Source organism: Hypanus sabinus, chromosome 10 (genome assembly GCF_030144855.1).
Source record: "Hypanus sabinus isolate sHypSab1 chromosome 10, sHypSab1.hap1, whole genome shotgun sequence".
In the NCBI taxonomy this organism is placed as follows: Eukaryota; Metazoa; Chordata; class Chondrichthyes; order Myliobatiformes; family Dasyatidae; genus Hypanus; species Hypanus sabinus.
Genome location: NC_082715.1, coordinates 37,825,341 through 37,845,102, shown reverse-complemented (window position 1 = coordinate 37,845,102; position 19,762 = coordinate 37,825,341). Strand labels below are relative to the sequence as shown.

The window sequence follows — 19,762 nt, the reverse complement described above, 5'->3', positions numbered from 1 at the left end:
AATTTGTTGGGTATACTTCCTGTTCTTTTGCTCTCTACTCCAACTCAGCAGATGGTGGTAATGTACCTTATGTTGGTCTGCCAGCTGCCATTAACTTTACAAAGAGAAGAACTGGTGAAATAAGATGTTGGCAGTTGGACATGTGCAAAGTATATGGAGATCGTGGGCAGTCGTTCTGGGCAAGCAGACCAGACCAGACCAGACCAGGCCAGGCCAGGCCAGGCCAGGCCAGGCTTTTTCACAGGAAGACTAATGTCATTACACAGTGCAGGTGTTTAAGGGATTGTGGTGGTAGTGTAATGTCAGCCACGTTAATTGTTTACTACCTGTACTTGCATTTTTCTCATAAAGTAAATTTGTTAGGTTATATTAGAATTAAATGTTTTAGAATAGATTAACACAAAATATTTCCTTGAGCTTTTATATTTTTAGTAGTTTCGATTTGTCTAAAAATAGCCAGGGAGGTGTGAGTGTGTGTGTGTGTGTGTGTGTGTGTGTGTGTGTGTGTGTGTGTGGTGGGGGTTGTAAGTGGTTGAAGCCTCGGGATATTCTGTCCGAGGGCTATCCTGTGCTTGGATATCACTACACCTCATGAGACGCTGCTGAGTGCAGGGTGTCAGATTGTCCAGCCCTCTGCATGGAGTAATTAAGTAGATGTGAATGTGGGTAGGAAGTCCAGCAGTGGGCTGATTCTTAAACAATTAGCTCATTATTATGTCAATTTGTGACACTACTTGCTTGCCAATACAGGTAATTTTACCAAATGTAATATACAAGATTGCTGATAAATTTTAAAAGGTAAAGTAATTTAAAAATACATTATACATAAATACCCAGCAGCTACAGAAAACAACCGTCATGCTCGTTCTTTATAATTCCTTGGAAACAAGACTCTGACTGCCAGCAGGGAAGTTTGATCTTTGAAATAAAACAACTTTCTGTTTTCTCTAGGTCATGTTGCAGCCAAGACTTTGTAATGTGGGAATCATAATTAGTTTTGTGCAAAGAATATGAGGGAGAGAAAAGGAAATGAATAGAGATTTAGTACCAGGAAACTTGGACTAATGATGTCAAGGAAGAGGTCAGTAAAAATTGGCTTAGCAATTCAATCAACCAGCACGTGTTTTTTTTCATTTTCTTTGTGATTGAATTGAAGGTAAAGTTGTTTGCCAGGCACAATCTGCAATTCCTTGCAAGCACAGAAAACAAAGGGAATACTCCAAGCTTGGATGTTTCCAGTCAAGATGGTGCCAGTATATAATGCTCCCATAGTTGATGTTTTCCAGATAGCAAACTAAAAAGCTTTTTACTTCTTTTATGTCTGTTTTTAACCTTAAGTGTGTTTCTGGGACTGTTAGAGCCTGCCATTTACTGCTTGGAGATTGTTTGAGTGATCCAGCACTTTGCCTGCTCCAAGAAGGTTCCAGGAAACGGGTGCGTACTTGGACGGCCTCAAAGTGAAGCAACTTCGAGACAGGGCACGAACTGATGTTTGACTCCGTTTCACCATTTTGAGCATCCATTAATCGCCGATTAAAGCATCAAGGAAGACTGAGACATCAAGCCGAATGCAGGAGGCAAGCAAGAGTTTCAGCACCGACTGCCTGCCTTTTGATCACTGCCAGAGATGGAGTCTGTGAGTGGCCTATCACTGTGTGGCTCACTCTGGCAGGTGGGTAGGCCTCTGCTTCCTGTGGTGCCCCTCTTTTTCGATGAATGTGGGAGATATTTGGAGGACGGTATTGTGATTCTGCGTTTATGGATTGAACTATTGTGTTCATGAACTGTGGACTCTTCAGACTTATATTTTTTATATTCTGTGTCATTTTTTCACCTGTTCCTTTTCCATCTTGTTGTGCAAGAGGAGGGTGTTTGGTGTTGATGTGCTGTTTGTTCTTTTGTGCAGGGGAGGGGTTGATGTTCCTATTCTGTTTTTGCAGAGGAAAGTGAGGGGGATGATCAGGATGCTTTCCTTTTTTGTCTGGGGCATGAGTTTGATGTTTCTTTCTGAACAACTTTCATGCTCTTTCTTTGTTTTGTGGCTATCTGGAGAAGACAAATCTTGGAGTTGTATATGGATACATGTTTTCCTAATAAATGAGTCTTTGAACCTTTGAAATTTAGTCACTGGCTTTGATGTATGATTGAGGCAGTTTGCTCACAACAATGATGTCAATTGCCATGCAACATACATTTGATATCTCTGTTGTAACATAAGGATACACACCTATTGAAGATAAAGTGGAGGCTATGATCAGAAAAGCAGGACTGCACATGAGGAAGAAAAGCTACTTGAGTGTAAATGAAAGGAGCAGTCTTTATCCAAGCTATCATTGGGTGTCCACATCCAACATACTGTAGGCCTATCATTATGATGTCCTGCTGAAGGATCTCTGCCCAAAATGTCAACTGTTTATTCACACCCATAGATGCTGCCTGACCTTCTGAGCTCCTCCAGCTCGTTGTGTGTATTGCTCTAGATTTCCTACCTCCGTGGTACCTTTTGTGATGTCCACTGACACGTCTAACTAGTTACTCCATGTTTGGGCATTTAGAATGAGGCTGAATACATAAAGCACTGGTCACTTTTGTGAATTCCCACTTGAAGAAAACCACCATGGTTGGAGACTATCTTGTGACAGTACTTTTCCATTGTAATCCTTGAAAATGTATGTAGTTACAAACGGTGAAGGTTTGGAATTCCCAACATTTTCAAGTGCAACTCTTTGCATGCCTTAAGACCATAAAGCATAGGACCAGGATTAGCCCATTTGTTCTATCAAGTCTGCTACTCCATTCCATCATGGCTAACTTATTATCCTTCTCAACCCCATTCAACTGCCTTCTCCTCATAACTTTTGACATCCTTGCTAATAAGAGAAAAAGCCAAAATATGGCTTGAAAAAGGAAAAAATGAGACTAATTCTACCCCTATGTCAGCAGAAGACCACTCCGTATATAAAGGATATATAATAAAAAACCACCCCAACTTTAAAAATTAAAATCGCTATACTAAAAATCATATTTCTAAATATAGTTAGTTGTAAAAAATAAGAATATAGTCACTAAAAACTTATAAATCTAGATGGGAGATGCCAGAGAGTAGTGGTGGATAATTGTTTATTGGGATGGAGGCCGATGACTAGCGGGGTGCCTCAGGGATCTGTTTTGGGCCCAATGTTGTTTGTAATATACATAAATGATCTGGATGATGGGGTGGTAAATTGGATTAGTAAGTATGCCGATGATACTAAGGTAGGAGGTGTTGTGGATAATGAGGTGGATTATCAAAGCTTGCAGGGAGATTTATGCCGGTTAGAAGAATGGGCTGAATGTTGGCAGATGGAGTTTAATGCTGAGAAGTGTGAGGTTCTACATTTTGGCAGGAATAATCCAAATAGAACATACAGGGTAAATGGTAGGGCACTGAGGAATGCAGAGGAACAGAGAGATCTAGGAATAACTGTGCATAGTTCCCTGAAAGTGGAGTCTCATGTAGATAGGGTGGTGAAGAGGGCTTTTGGAACGCTGGCCTTTATAAATCAAAGCATTGAGTACAGAAGTTGGGATGTAATGCTAAAGTTGTACAAGGCATTGGTAAGGCCAAATTTGGAATATTGTGTGCAGTTCTGGTCACCGAATTATAGGAAAGATATCAATAAATTAGAGAGAGTGCAGAGACGATTTACTAGGATGTTACCTGGGTTTCAGCAATTAAGTTACAGAGAAAGGTTGAACAAGTTAGGTCTCTATTCATTGGAGCGTAGAAGGTTGAGGGGGGATTTGATCGAGGTATTTAAAATTTTGAGAGGGATAGATAGAGTTGACGTGAACAGGCTGTTTCCATTGAGAGTAGGGGAGATTCAAACTAGAGGACATGATTTGAGAGTTAGGGGGCAGAAGTTTAAGGGAAACACGAGGGGGTATTTCTTTACTCAACGAGTGATAGCTGTGTGGAATGAGCTTCCTGTAGAAGTAGTAGAGGCCAGTTCAGTTGTGTCATTTAAGGTAAAATTGGATAGGTATATGGACAGGAAAGGAGTGGAGGGTTATGGGCTGAGTGCAGGTAGGTGGGACTAGGTGAGATTAAGGGTTCGGCACGGACTAGGAGGGCCAAGATGGCCTGTTTCCGTGCTGTGATTGTTATATGGTTATATGGTTAAATCGGGTTCTAGCCCAGACAAAACAAAAAATATTTAAGCTATGATAAGCGATGCATTGTAGGAAGAAGACAAAAGGAAAAAAAATAACGCCATCTTAAGCAAACCTAAAAATCTTTTTCAAAAAACCACCATCTTAATCAAAAAGAATTCACCTTCAAAGGGTTAAAAATATACCTTTGAAGGAACAAAGTTAACAGACAAGAATATAGTATAATGGTTAAAGTGTATAAGACAAAGCAATTGATATAACAAAAACACACTTTAACTTAAGTATAAAGTATAGGATAAACATACACCAATAACCAGAGGTTAATTCTGATTTAAGAAATCGAGAACCATCTTACACGATCAGAATCGTTCATTTATTAGAGACTGGTGTCTGTAGCAGTAGGGAAGTTCTTCTCCAGATAATTTCAACATCCTTGCTAATAAAGAACCTATCAACCTCTGCTTTAAATATACCCAATGACTTGGCTTCCACAACTGTCTGTGGCAATGGATTTCACAGATTAGCTGCCCTCCTCATCTCTGTTCTAAAAGGGTGTTCTTGTATTCTGAGGCTGAGCCCTATGATCCTACAATTCTCTGTCATCTCCACTGCCACATTATCCAGGCCTTTCAATATTCAATAGGTTTCAATGAGATTTCCCATCATTCTTGGAATTCCAGAGAAACATTGAGAAATACAGCACAGAAACAAGCCCTTCAGCCCATCTAGTCCATGCTGAAACCATTTAAACTGCCTACTCCCATCTACTTGCACCAGAACCATAGCCCTCTGTATCCCTACCATCCACATGCTCATCCAAACTTCCCTTAAACATTGAAACTGGGCTTACATGGACCACTTATGCTGGCAGCTCATTCCACATTCTCATGATCATCTGAGTGAAGATGATTCCCCTCACATTCCCCTTAAACTTCTCACCATTTACCTCCTAACTTCAGCAAGTACTGACCAGTCCAGAGCCATCAAACACTCCTCATACATTAACATCCTTCATTCCCAGGATCTTTCTCATGATCCTCCTCTGGACCCTTTCTAATACCAGTACATCCCTTCTTAGATAATGGGCCCACAACTGCTCACAACGCTCCCAGTCCAATCTGGCCAATGCCTTATAAAGCCCCGTATGCTTAATAAACTTTCTCCTAATCAAGGAGATGGTATGGGACCTCTACACAGCCATTTAAATGCTTCTGATTATGCAAATTACAAGTATTTGCCCTACACAGCATTCAGTCAGTAACAATCTGCTTACAGGTCAAACATGATTTCACCAGGCCAACTCAGTGCAAGCCCTCAGCACAATCTTCATTCAAGCATGGACCAAGTGACTGAATTTGAGAGGTGAGAATGACTATCCTTGGCATCAAAGCAATACTTGGCTGAATCTAGCTCCAAAGAGCCCAGGTTAAAGAGATACCAATAAGCATCATTGGTTTAATGTTAACTGATAGACTCATTCCTGTGGTTGTAGTCAATCCCTGCACAAAGGAAGATGGCTGATGGTTATTGATCTATATTATCTTTTAAAATTGACTATTACTCTTAAACATTATTGTTGCAGTTTTTGAAAGTCAATCATCTCATCCCTTAGATATCACTGTAGGAGTTGCCTAGGGTAGTATGCTACTCTCAGTCACCTTCCGAGAAGTAGAGGAGGCCATATCACGAGCACCAAAAGCAGTAAACCAGGTTGGAAGCACTGCCAATGAACCGCTGGCTCACCTGGGCAGACTGCTTATGTCCTTCAATGGTTATGTCAGGGGATGTGAAGGGACAGATGTTACACCTCTTTTAGTTATGGATGTAAGTGTCAGGGAACAGGGAGGGGTGGACGGTGAGGAATGAGCAGATCAAAGAATCCTGAAGAGAGCAGTTTTTCTGCAGAAAACAAAAAAAAGCAGGGAGATAGGCCTGGGGATAGGGTAAAATGTGGCTGGTGGTGGGGATTGTGTTGGAGATGGCTGAAATAGCAGAGAAATGATGTTTTAGATTCAAAGTTTGGTGGGGTGAAAGTTGAGGACCAAGGATTTGCTCTTCTGCCTGGGGAGAAGGGTGGTCAGAGCAGACATAAGAAAAGCAGGAAATACACATGAATGCTCCATTGACTATGCTAGAGTGGAAGCCGATTTTTGGAAGGAAGCAGAGTAGAGGGCCTTATCTTGAAACAGATGCGGCAGAAATGAAGAAATTGAGAAGAAAGGATTTACAGTGCGGAAGGACTGCACCTTGAATTGCTGCATCAGTGAGCTTCCTTCCATCATAAACTTTAATGTATGGATTGATAAATGGGGAAAAGAACATTTGCCCCACAATATTATCAGGCAGTGACTACAGTACTTTCAGCAAAAAAAAGAAGGGGGTTGAGTGGAAAGGGATATCTATTCTTTAATTTGCCCTATTAGCTAACATTTTAATTGGCTTGGTTTTACTATTGCACAAATAGTGTTGAATTCTCATGACAGATACTTAATAACTGTAGCATGGTATGAATGCAAATTTTTTAAAAATTGTTCAGTTCAGCAAATGAAGAAAAGGTCAGCAGCCCCTCACCCAATTGAACTTGGCTAATATCGGCTTTCCCCATTGCAAACTTCCCACAAGACTATTATTATTATTATAACCCCTAGAACACCCATATTTCAAAGAGAAACTCTCATAACATCTGGGTTACTTTGAAAAAAAGTAATTTTTTTTTGTCCCTGAATTGTTAGGCTTTTCCACATTCTGTTAATAAATCATTTCACTGTGTCTGGGAAATTTTGATTGTTACCATGTTCTGTTAAAATGTAGCTGTAATCTATGGTTAAGGATTCACAGCCCCAGTAAACGTTCAGGCTCTTATTCCTTTGTATTGGGAAGTGTCTGTGTTTTAAAAGCAATGAATATATTTGTTAGCTCTAGTGGGAGAATGCGCAATCAACATTATGAAAGGACAGCCTTCCCCACCTATTCTTAGAGGGATCTAATCAAATACTTACTTAGAGCAACTTCACGGGATTGGGCCTCACACCAGGAGGTTCTCAGAAGTATAAACTGGAGAAGTACGATTATAATTTTTTTTAATGGAGGGATCTTTTTATTATTTTATTGCAACAAGGAAATTGGGGCAGAAAATTGTTCCCAAGAAATAGCACAAAGTCCACAAGAATACAACTATGGGATTATTCAAATAGGATCTCAAAAAGGATTTTCTTGTTTGACAGTAAGGGACACCCCTTCCCCACCAGCACCCCCCACACACACACACACACCCCCAGCAGGTAACGAGTGTTCAATACCATATCTCAATTTTGACATGATCTTCTGCTCCTTGATTAAAAGGAGAATTCCTACATCTACTCAATCTTATCCTACATGAACAAAAGCTCTTGGCAAAATGTCCTGCAGGGTTTTGAGATAGGTTTTGGCCATTGATATTATTGCCAAGGTCTTTTCCAGAACATGTCGAATACACGGCCACTTTTGAAGATAAAGAGTAGGTGGCATTATCTAAGAGTACCTTACTGAGAATTCCTGTTTCCTTTGCTGCTCCTCCCCAATAATCATTTTATATTTACCTTTGGGGACAATTCCTGTTCACTACCCACTATATCTGGCAGAGTAACCATAGTTTCAAAGGTTTCAAAGGTACATTTAATGTCAGAGAAATATATACAATGTGCATCCTGAAATGCTTTCTCTTCGCAACCATCCACAAAAACAGAGGAGTGCCACAAAGATTGAACAACAGCTAAGTGCTAGAACCCCAAAGTCCCCAGCTCCCCTCCCTCCTGTGCGTAAGCGGCAGCAAGCACAACCCCCCTCCCCCCACCAGCGATAAAAGCATCAGCACCTGTCATCGAGCACTCAAGCGTGCAGCAAAGACACAGACTTGCAGTACCCAAAAGACTACATTGTTCACTTGGCATTCGACATACCACAGGCGCTCTCTCTCCCTAATAAGGGAGAAAGAGATGTCCCCATTTCACAGCGAGAGGGGAGACATAACAACAACTGGCTGATTTATGATGTTCAATGTTCGTTGAGTCGCTTTTTTCGAATCCTGTGCCCAAAGATCTCAGGTCTCTGGGCGCACAGCCAAAGATCTTCCAGCTTCTAAGATACACCTGTCTGAGACACTCACCTTCGACCTAGAAACATTAAAGATGGAAATAGAGCTGTTTCTGAAGATGCAAGCAAAGGAGTCGCTGTTTAGCGCGATCGTCACTTCATTCCGCCTCTGTATAGTTACAGTCAGACTGTCCCTGAAAATTGCATTTAGTTCATAAAATAAGTTGGTGTTTGGTTACATTATAGTGCTTCTACTTGATTCAAGTAGGTGCCTGGACTACCTGATGAATGACATGAGAAAATGGAGTGGTAACTCCAGCATGGCAATGTTAATCTAGCAAGTAATCCATCTTTAACAACCATATATATTGTTGGAAGCACTTGGATCCATGGGTGATAACAGCAACAATGGCAATAGTATTGCCATTACAGCATGACACACAATGGTAATGCATGTTCATATTGTTAATTTTTGGCTCCACCATTGAATTAAACTACTGATGTAAGTGTTCAATAAAAATCATACCAATGGAGTTATGAGTTACTTAGACAAAAGTATGGAACCTCGAGGTGAATGATGTTTAACATATTGTAAAGAATTAAAAATCATTCTTTGGCACCATTAGTAAGTTTGAAAGGTAAGACCTGTATTAGATTTAGTGGCCAGATAAAGCTTAATGTACATTTAGATGTACATGTTGCTGCAAAAGGCAATAGATGATTAGAAAATACAATTTATTGCCATTACAGCTGTGACACAATCTATAATTGGTTGAACACCTGAAGATTGGTTGTCTGGATCTGAGATTCATTTCAAATTTCATTTTCTTCTCATGCTTTAAATCTTCTTACTATAGTTGAGCTTGTACTCCTGATAGTTATTTGAAATGCCAGGACTATAGTGAATACAGACTACCATGCTCATCTTTCTTGGTTTGACCTTATCACAGTGTGAAACTAGTGACTCCAACAAGTTCATTTTGGTTGGAGTAAAATTAGTAAAATTAAACTTAAGAACTGCATAATTATCACAAAATATCTATTTGGTTATCAAATAATGCAGACAAGCTATTTTATAACAACAGCATCAACAATAACAATACGTGGTTCTAGAGTACTTTCATCATAAGACAAAATGCTAGGGCCTTTCCCAGAAGGGTCTGGAAACACCCAGCCTCTTATGGAAATAAAGACTGGTTGAGAGAGGCTTGGTCAAAGAGATTGATTTAAGGAATTTCCTCGAACAGAAATGGGAGTAAGAGGCACTTTCACCTAAATTTGTAAAAAAAAATTCTTATTGCTTCAACAGTGAGTATTTTTGTCATTTCTTAGTTCTATTTTCTGTTAAATGAGTACAGTCAAATTTGTTTATGTACTGTAATTGTTTTATCCATATTGTATCATGTTTATATTACTTTGAATTTACCATATGGAGAGCAACAGGAGTCCCTTCACCGCTCTGTAAGAAAGTCTGAATTAAACCAGAATGCATAATATCTTGTCTTGTCCATACTGCCTCCACTGGGCTATAAACGTGCAGGAGCAGTGTGTGGTTAGGTGTCTTGTTCAAGGACACTCATGCTGCCTCAGCTGAGGCTCAAACTAATGACCTTCAGATCACCAGCCCAAAGCCTTAACCATTGGGCCATGTGCCAACACTGTGGCTTGCACCTACTGTTTTGCAATTTGTTACAAATATCTCATCTGTGACATTGTAAAGTTGATTTCTCCAGCCCATACTCCTTACGGATATTGTCCTTTGCAAGAATTGATGGTATATTTCCACTGCAGCTTTTTTGGTATGGTATGTCCCAATTCTTCATTTTTTTCTGAGAAAGTTCAAAGCCTCTAATACAGGACAATATACGGCAATTAAATTAAAAGCCTCAATAATTATTTACTTTTTTAGTTTATTTTTTTGGAAATCAGCACCATCAGTACATCTCATATGGAGATTTTTGCCCAGTCTCTATTGCCCTGAGAAAGTGAAGTTCCCATCTAAATATTCAGCTTGTCAGAACCCTTTGAAGATTCTTAGTATGTTTCTCCCTATATGCAATCTCATTTAGTTTGTTTCATTAGCAAACTTTGAACTACATTAGCTTCTTTTACAAAGTACCATAGTCTGTATTGTGAATATTCTCCCACAATGTTGTTTCATAGGCATCCCAGGATTCTGACCAAGTCACGATGAAGGAACACTGATGAATGCCCAAGTCTCCAGAGGAAATAATTTTCCATGTTTTTGCTCTTAACTTTCTACCTGTGGAGTCACAGGGTTGAGAAGAGGTCCTAAATCAGCCTTGTCAATATTACACACTGCAGCTACAGTGAGGTGACAGTGGAAGTAATAAATCATTGGCAAGTGGATGATGATGGTGTCAAGTTATTTGTATGTTATTGCAGTTGAAACTACCTTGACAAGTAAATTGTACTCCTAACACATTTCAGGTTTCAATGTGATGGCAATGGTTTCAGCAATCAAGGACATAGAGACCTGTCACAGAATGTTAGCCCAATCACAAACTGGAGAAAATCTGCAGATATTGGAAATCCAAGCAACACACACAAACGCTGGAGGAACTCAGCAGGGCTCACCTGATGAAGGGTGTCAGCCCAAAATTTGGACTATACTCTTTCTCATTGATGCTACCTACCCTGCTGAATTCCTCCAGCACTTTGTGTGTGTTGACAAAATGGTAGCCTATCACCTCGTCTCATAGCCATGGCATTTGCAGCCAATCTACTTCCTATTAATGATGAATCCTGAACTGTGGTTGAAAAGGAATGTTGGTCAGGTTCTTGGATTATTTATGCTGGCTAGTGCAGTTCATAGAATATAGAACAATACAGCACAGTAAAGGCCATTCAGCCATAATGATGTGCCAACCTTTCAACCTACTCTAAGTTCAATTTAACCCATCCTTCTCACATTGCCTGTAATATATGGGTCTATTTTCTTTAGAACAACAACTCCCTTTAGTGCTAGGTATGGACTGTCGTCTATGCATGTACATTGCTCTCTTGCTGCAAAGTGAATACACCAGTTAAAGCCATGGGTGTGTATTTAATTGATACGTAGTTGCAAAACCACAGCAAATTGTCATCTGAGACCCCGTGAGTCAGGATAAAAGAAGGTCCAGGGAACAACCCCTTTAGACGCACCAAGAGAAACACTAGAAATCCCGTAACAGCGTTTAATAGCAACAGCCAATGGGGGGCTTGCGTGCGTCCTTTTCCTTTGCCTAGGAATTGGGCCCCACCACGGAAGAAGGCTTAGCTAAAGGAGAGGCCAAAAGTGTCCGGCCACAAAAACGGAACTCTCGAAGGATCGACATCATAAAAAGGAAAAGCTGGCAAGTTTAAAACATTTGTCTCTCGTGACTCCAACAAAAGGCTGCAGCCCGCATGAACTTGAGTGACTTTTATATTTCCATCGGACAATACATTATCCCCTAGACAACGATAGAGCTTATTTCTTATTGATGATTATTATACCCGCACTTTTAGAGTTAGTATTGACAACATATATTATCTGTATGTTTGCATTGATATTATTTTTGTGTATTTGTACCAATAAATACTGTTAAAAATAGTATCATCAGACTTCAACGGACCTCTCTATCTTTGCTGGTAAGTGACCCAGTTATGGGGTATGTAACAGGTGAAAGAATGTACAGTCTCTTATGCAACCTAATAACTTCTGAAAAAGCAGCAGGTTTGATGAAATTGTTATGATTTTACAAAATCACTTGAGCCCTAAACTACTGGTAATAGCTGAGAGGTTTAGATTTTACCCAAGAAACCAGTGAAAGGATGAAAGTGTTTCTGAATACATTGCAGAACTGTGCAAACTTTCCCAGTACTGTGTCTTTAGAGATGGTCTTTCTGATGCATTAAGGAACAGGCTGGAATGTGGTATGCATAGTCAAAGTACTCAAAAGAGGCCACTGGCAGAAAGAAACTTAACCTTAGAATGGGCATTGACCATTGCAATTTTGTTAGAGACTTCAGCAAAGGATTCAGCAGAATTACAGAAAAAGAGATTATAATGTGAAATGCTCAAAATGTCCCTGAATGGTGCAAAGAGCCAAAAATGTTAACAATGTGATAAATCCTCCCAAGATGCAAATGACAGTTGATTCCAAGAAGAAGTTTGCAGATAGTATCACAGACAAGGTCACATTGAGAGAGTGTGCAAGGCAGACGAAAAGCACAACTGAATGAAAAGTTTCAAAAATAAAACTAAGCAAATGCATTCACTGACCGAATGTGAAACAGAATCAGACAACACAGTGTCTGAGAACAGTGAGCTGACATGCCTAAAACTGCATAGTATTACTGAAGCAGATTGCAGTATAATATGGATCACAATAGACATATCTGGTGTAAAACTGAAATGGAGCTGGATAGAGGGTCAGCTTTGTCCATAGTTCCTGAGGCTGACTACAACAGACTGTTCTCAAAGCGACCATCAGTGATGCTAAAGACCTACACAGGCAAAACAGTGCCTCACAAAGAAAAAATGAGTGTGAATGTGATGTATGAAGGCCGAACACAGCAGTTAGATCTTTATGTATTGAAAAATGGAGGGCCAGCACTTTTTGGATGTAAATGATTGAAAAAAAAATCCAACTAGACTGGCACTCAATCAAAGCTCTCAGTGTGTCCTCAACAGGCAATGGCAGCCCAAATGATAGCACAAACCAGAGATTGGCACAGCTTCTTAATGCGAATGAGCAGGTGTTTGAAGGTGATTGGTAAACTCAAAGGCATGAAGGGCAGAATTGAACTGGATGAAACAGGAACACCAAGATTCCATAAAGTGCATCCAAGCGCCTTACACACTACATCCTAAAGTGGATGCTGAACTGCAGAACTTGGAGGTGACTGGAATTCTCTCCAAGGCTGAGTGGAGTGATTGGGCCATGCCCATTGTCCTGGTGATCCAGAAAGGTAAAGCCAGAGCCATGCACATTTGTGGGGATTTCAAAGTGAGCATCAACCTGGTGCTGCATACTGTGCAGTATCCCCTACCATAAATGGAAGACATTTGTGCATCTTTGGTAGGCAGGGAGAGGTTTTCAAACATTGACTTGTCACAAGCTTAACTGCAAATGGAGATTGAGGAGTCAAGCAAGAAGTTCCTCACAATCAACACTCATAAGGGACTGTTCCAGCATAATCTTCTCATCTGCGGCATCGCATCAGCTCCAGCAGTTTGGCAATGAGTGTCATAACCACAGATTCGGCAGCGCAGTAGATACACCAATTGCGCTTGTGAATTTGCGCAGGTAATAATTATTTAATCATGATAGTAATTAGTTCAATTCTTGTCATCATAGCGTTTGTTGAGAATTGGACAGAGCATAGCAACACTTTACTGCTGTTTTGTATTCCGCCTTCCCTGAGATATTGGACTTTCAAATCAACTGGCTCTGAAAACTAACAGTATTCATTTAATGTTTTGATGTTCTTTTCAGCTGCAGGCTTCATTTTGTTTTGAGAGTTTTAGTTAATGGCCCTGTTTGGTCTAATGTTTATTGTTTTAATTTCCCTTTAACACTGTTCGTATTAAAGTCTGAGAACAATCGACCTTCTTCAGTGTCTCTCACTCTGCACTTGGGCCAAATCCAAACTGGTGACAAAGAGCAATAGACTAAGTGTTCCAAGATATCCCAAGAATGCAATGTTACCTTGATGACATCATTGTGACTGACAAGAAGATAAAGGTCACCTCCAGCACCTTGGTAAAGTGCTTAACAGGCTGAGTGAGTATGGTCTGGATGCAAAGAGAGAGAATGTGAGTTTATCAAGAATGAAATCTCATATTGTGGATATGTCATTGACAAGTATGGCCTACATAAGTCACAAGAGAAGATTGAAGTAGTGCCACAAGCACCCAAACCATAAATTGTGTCACAACTCAGGTCATATTTGGGCCTTGTAAACTACTACCACCAGTTTCTCACAGGTGCATAGTGGTACATCCATTGAACACAAGGGCAAAGTGGGAATGGTCAGAAAGATGTGAAAGAGCATTCAAGGAAATAACGATTCCAATAACATTCGACCAACAGCTCACCCATTATGACCTATTGTTGCTCGTCAGATTGGAATGTGATGCATCCCCTTATGGCATTGGAGGCACTTTGTCACACATTATGAAAGATGGATCCGAACATTCAATTGTATTTGCTTCAGGATCACTGAGTCCAGAATGGAACTACACACAGATCAATCTAGAGGCCCTTTGTCTAGTATGGGGAATAAAGAATTTCCACTACTACCTCTACAGACAAAAGTTTACACTAGTGACAGATCACCAGTCCCTTGTGTCCATTTTCAATCCCAGGAAAAGAATTCCAGTAATGACTGCTACCTGGTTACAATGTTGGGCACTATTCCTAGGAGTCTACTCTTATGACATAGAGTTCAAGGGCACCAATCAACACAGCAATGCTGATGGTTTGTCATGTCTTCCACTGTTGGCAACTAAAGAAGAAAGTCTTCATACTGTGACCCAGCAGATGTGTTCCTCGCTGCATTGGCGGACCAGTTGCCAGAAACAAGTTCTGAAATACAAAGGGAAACTAGGAATGACCTGACAACATCAAAAGTCTATGAAATCACCATGCAAGGCTAGCCACTTCATGGTAACCCCATGTTTCCAGAGTTCTCGGTGATTTGTCGGTATGTCAAAGAAGGCTGATGTGTGGATCTCACGTTTTGGTTCCCTCTAAACTGCGTACTAGAGTGTTAGAGAATCCACATGAAGGACACCTGGATGCACACAGTCAAGATAAAGAATCTCACCTGGAGCTACATATGGTGGCTGAGAATAGGTAAACAGATTGAAGACTTGGCAAAAAGCTGAGAGTGCTCATTTGAAGTGGCCAGAGGTTATACCAATGAAGTCAACCACCTCAGCAAAGACTGTCTCTGCCTTGAGTACTACCTTCACTAGAAATATCTCACCAGGACAAATTATGAGTGACAACAGACCACAATACACGTCAGAAGAATTCAGACTGTTCATGAAGAAAAATGGCATCAGATATTTCAAATCAGCTCCTCACCACCCAGCAATGAATGAGTTAGCTGAAAGATTTATCCAAACATTCAAGAAGTCCACTAAAACTATGGACAAGGAGGAAATTTCTCTATAGCACAAGGTGGACAACTTCCTTTTTGAGTATTGGAATTCTGTTCATGCGACAACAAATCAAACACCTGCAATACTGTTCATGAACAGGAATCTGAGATCTCACACAGACCTCCTGAAACCAGACCTACAGAGGGAAGTGCAGAATAAACAGTTCAGCTAGTTGCCAAGTGGATCAGCAAGGAGCTTCGACGTTGGACTGAAAGTCCTCATGATGACAAGTGGACAGCTGGTAGAATGGCTACAATAATTGGACCATTTATGTACATACTAGATGCTGGAAATCATTTGGACCAGATATTGGATGCCCAACCAAAGAACACCCTGAGTCAACTGCATCCAACAGGACAGAAACATGTCACTGACAGCAACAGAGAATGTTGTCTTAGGCAAGACACCTACTAAATCTGATGCCACTCCACAGGTCCAGAGGCACTATCCTGAAAAAAACAGAGTGCCACCCAAAAGACTGAACCTTTAGTATAGTGAAGTTAGTATGAAATTATTGTGAAAGCATGTTTATTTGGAATATGGTTTGTGAAAGGGAAATTGCATGTCTTGTATATATACAGTTTTATGTTCCATTAATCTAAAGGGGGAGAAGTGTAATTGTTGGATCTATTTCCTTTTGAACAATGACACCCCCCAGCACTATGTATAGACTGTTTTCTATGCATGCTTATTGATCTGTGTCAATGGATGTGTATTGATCTGTTGACTATGCATGCACATTGATATCTCTCTCTCTCTCTCTCTCACACACACACGCGCATGCGCACGCATGCCACACGCACACACGCCCACACACCAGTTGAGGCCATCTCCCTTGTATGTACATTTATTTAATTGATATGTGGTTGCAAAGACATAAATTTGTCCAGTTTTTCTATCATCCATCCGCCCACCTAATAGTCCATTAACTGACCATAATGTGCTTCTACCATTGCCCCGGCAATGTGTTCCACGCACTCACCACTCTCTGTGTAAAGAAATCAGCCCCTGATATTCCCACCTATACCTTCTTCCAAACACCTTAAAATTATGCACCCCTGTATTAGCCATTACCGCCCTGGGAAAAAAATCTCTGGCCATCCACTCGGTCTATGCCTCTTATCATCTTCCATCAAGTTACTTCTCATCCTTCCTTACTTCAATGAGAAAAGCCCTAGCTCATCCAACCTATCCTCATAAGGCACACTGTTTAGTCCAGGTATCATTCTGGTAAATCTCCTCGGCATCTGCTCTGAGGCTTCCTCAATCTTCCTGTAGTGAGGTGGCCTGTGTTCCTCCACACTGCTAAGAATCCTGTCATTAACCCTATACTCAGCCTTCAAATTCGAACTTACAAAGTGAATCACTTCACACTTTTCCAGATTGAACTCCATCTGCCAATTCTTAGCCCAGGTCTGCACCCTATCAATGTCTTGTAACCTATGGCAGCCTTCTATACTATCAACTTTTGTGTTACCTGCAAATTTACTAACCCACCCTTCCACTTCCCATCCAAGTCATTTATAAAAATCACAAAGAGCAGGAATATTTCCTTGAAGACTGGCATCTTCCCCCTTCCTTTCCAGTCCTGATGAAGGGCCTTGACCCACAATGTCAACTGTTTGTTCATTCCCATAGGCGCTATCTGACCTGTTGAGTTACTCCAGCATTTTGTGTGTGTTGCACCAGTCTTCTGAATCTTCATTGCACTCCTCCACTGATAGATATGCCCGAAAGAATTTCCCATTCAGGATCAATAAAGTATTTATTAATATTATCAGGTAAGGAAACTAAAACTATACACAAGCTTTGGGTTCAATATCAAAAACTCCAAATATAACTGCAAGAAGAAATCTTTGCGCTTGTACTCAAACTTTTATGTAATAAACATCATTTATCTCCTTAATCATTCGTTAAATCTACATGTTGGTTTCCAGTAACTTTTGTATAAGGATGTCCAAGTCTTTTTGAAACATCTCCCACCCTGTCAACATTTTTAAAAATGCTCCACTTTTTTGTTTTGTGCACAAAAGTGGATGACCTCATTTTTCACATTGTGTTCCATCTACCATTTTCTCACCATCATGCAACTGGTCTTCGTCACCTTGAAGCCTCTTTGCATCTTCATCCCCATTCCCAATTCCATCTAGTTTTGTATCATCACCAAATTTTGAAATATGACATTTGTTCCCTTTGGATACGTCGCTGATTATGGTTAGATGGCATCTCATAGGTCATATCATGTTGACATGAGGAAGATTCATCTGTGGTCACGTTTTTTTTCTTTCTGTTAACCAAATCCCAATTAACACCTGCTAATCAATGAGCAGCATTTCTCAGCTATTCCCATTGAATGGTTCTCCCATTCAATGCATGGACATGAAAGCTTAGACTACTACCCCTAGTATCCAAACCTTATGCTTTTGACTTGTATTTGAAAGGAGACTGCATATAGTATAGGCACAAGCATCAATAGGATAAAGAATAAAAATCTGGGAACACATACCAGAACTATGTGGGGACTCATGTTGGGGGAAATTGTGGACATTCAGCCATAAATGTTTAAGACTGTTCTCTGATTCAACATTTGCTTTGTGTAGCTGTCATGCAGAACACTAATTTACCCAGATCATTGAAAAGCAGAAGCAACCATACTAAATCTCTACCCAGATTACCAGCAAACCAGATGGGATCTTGGCATCAACTCAAAAGTCCAAGGCTATGCTGGAATGTGAGCCGAGATCATCTGCTCCAGGCAACTGGCCAATTCTTCTCCCAGATGGTTAGAAAGACACTGTGAGTCAGTAATAGGAAAAATTTTACATGGTCTTTTCAAACCCTATTGCTGAATACTGATTTCCTTTTCCAGAATTACAATAGAGACCTAGTTTGTCAACAAAACAAACAAGTGCCTTTCTGAATTAATTCAATTTCTGCAATCTTTCCATATATTTCATTGCGATGAAGTACTATGTAAATGAGTAATATCTGTGTATTACTAGAGCATTACATTAAAAATTGTGATGTTTATGAATATACGTAGAATTGGCTGAATAAAGCATTTTATTCATATCAATAATTATTTCCTTTTTATATTATCTTAATTAAATGGGATATATTAAGAAAGAAGATTTGAAAAATGACACCAATATTTAGAAAACAACAAGGCATTTATAAGAACTAATCTATCATAGGATTATAGAGCTTATAAGACTGAAAAGGAGATCACTCAGCCCATCAAATATGTGCCAACTCTAAGAGAAATTCTTTCTGTTCCCTTTCTCCATCCCAATTTCCTCATAACTGCAAATGTTTCTCATGAATGCTTAGCCAATTCCCTTGTGAAACCACTGATCACTGCCACCAACACACAATCATCCATTACAAACACTGAATTTCCTGCTCATAAAACTTTCTGACTAAGGAAAATTTTCCCCTCATGCCACTTTGCCCATCACCTGAAATTTGTGTCCCCGCGTTATTGAGCCATCTAATAATGGGAACAGATTTTTTTTACTTACCTTTTCTAAACCTGCCATAACCTTATATATCTCCATCAAATGTCCTTTCATCCTTCCATGTTCCAAAGTAAGGAAGGATCAGCTTCTCCAATCTAACCGTAGCTGAAATCATAGACCAGGAATAATTTTCCTACTGATTTCAGAACACCAACAAAGTGATCAGTTTGAACCCAAAGTGAAGTCTATACAGTTTTCGGTAACTCCAGTGTGGCCTTGCCAGAAGCTACAGCCTATCTAGAGGTTGATCTGATGATATGCCAATCTAGGAAGTGGCTCAGGAATGCCATTGTAGTTAGAAGACAACTACTAAGAAGGGAATTCATACTTATGCTCCTCCTGTCTGAGACCATCACCTATACTCATGATTTACAATCTCATGTCTCAAAACACAAGATGAGGCTGTGATCTATTTATGCTAATGAAAATAATTCAGGTTGCTTTGGATTGTAGACCAGTGAGATTAATTTGATAGAAGGTTTTTCTGCAATTTGTTCATTGACTAGCTGTTAAAGGTGTCTACATGGAAGACCAAAAATGAAAGAAAAGAAAAGATTAAGTCACATGTTGTGTGATTTATGTATCTCATCATTGCAATGTCCCTCATTCTGTGATGATCTTCCTTCTAACCATTGATGATATTTGTTCTAAATTTACCATTCTTAATCCATATTACATGTGTTGGCATGTGGCCAAGTGGTTAAGGTCTAGTGATCTGAAGGTCGCTAGTTCGAGCCTTGGCTGAGGCTGCATGTGTGTCCTTGAGCGAGGCACTTAACCACACATTGCTCTGCGATGATACCAATGCCAAGCTGTATGTGTCCTAATGCCCTTCTCTTGGACAACATCGGTGGTGTGGAGAGGG

The 19,762-nt window shown here is 40.1% G+C and overlaps 1 long non-coding RNA gene across 3 annotated transcripts in view; it reads left to right on the top strand.

Annotated features, from left to right (window-relative positions):
• The window catches only part of LOC132400591 (uncharacterized), a 50,953-nt gene extending 48,834 nt beyond the window's left edge, over positions 1 to 2,119 (top strand). For 2 of the 3 annotated variants that reach the window (XR_009514300.1, XR_009514298.1), the window contains one exon: positions 952 to 2,119. This is a non-coding gene — a long non-coding RNA (uncharacterized LOC132400591). The remainder of the gene's footprint in view (positions 1 to 951) is intronic. The other variant, XR_009514299.1, reaches the window with a different exon arrangement.
• The last annotated feature ends 17,643 nt before the right edge of the window (positions 2,120 to 19,762 follow it).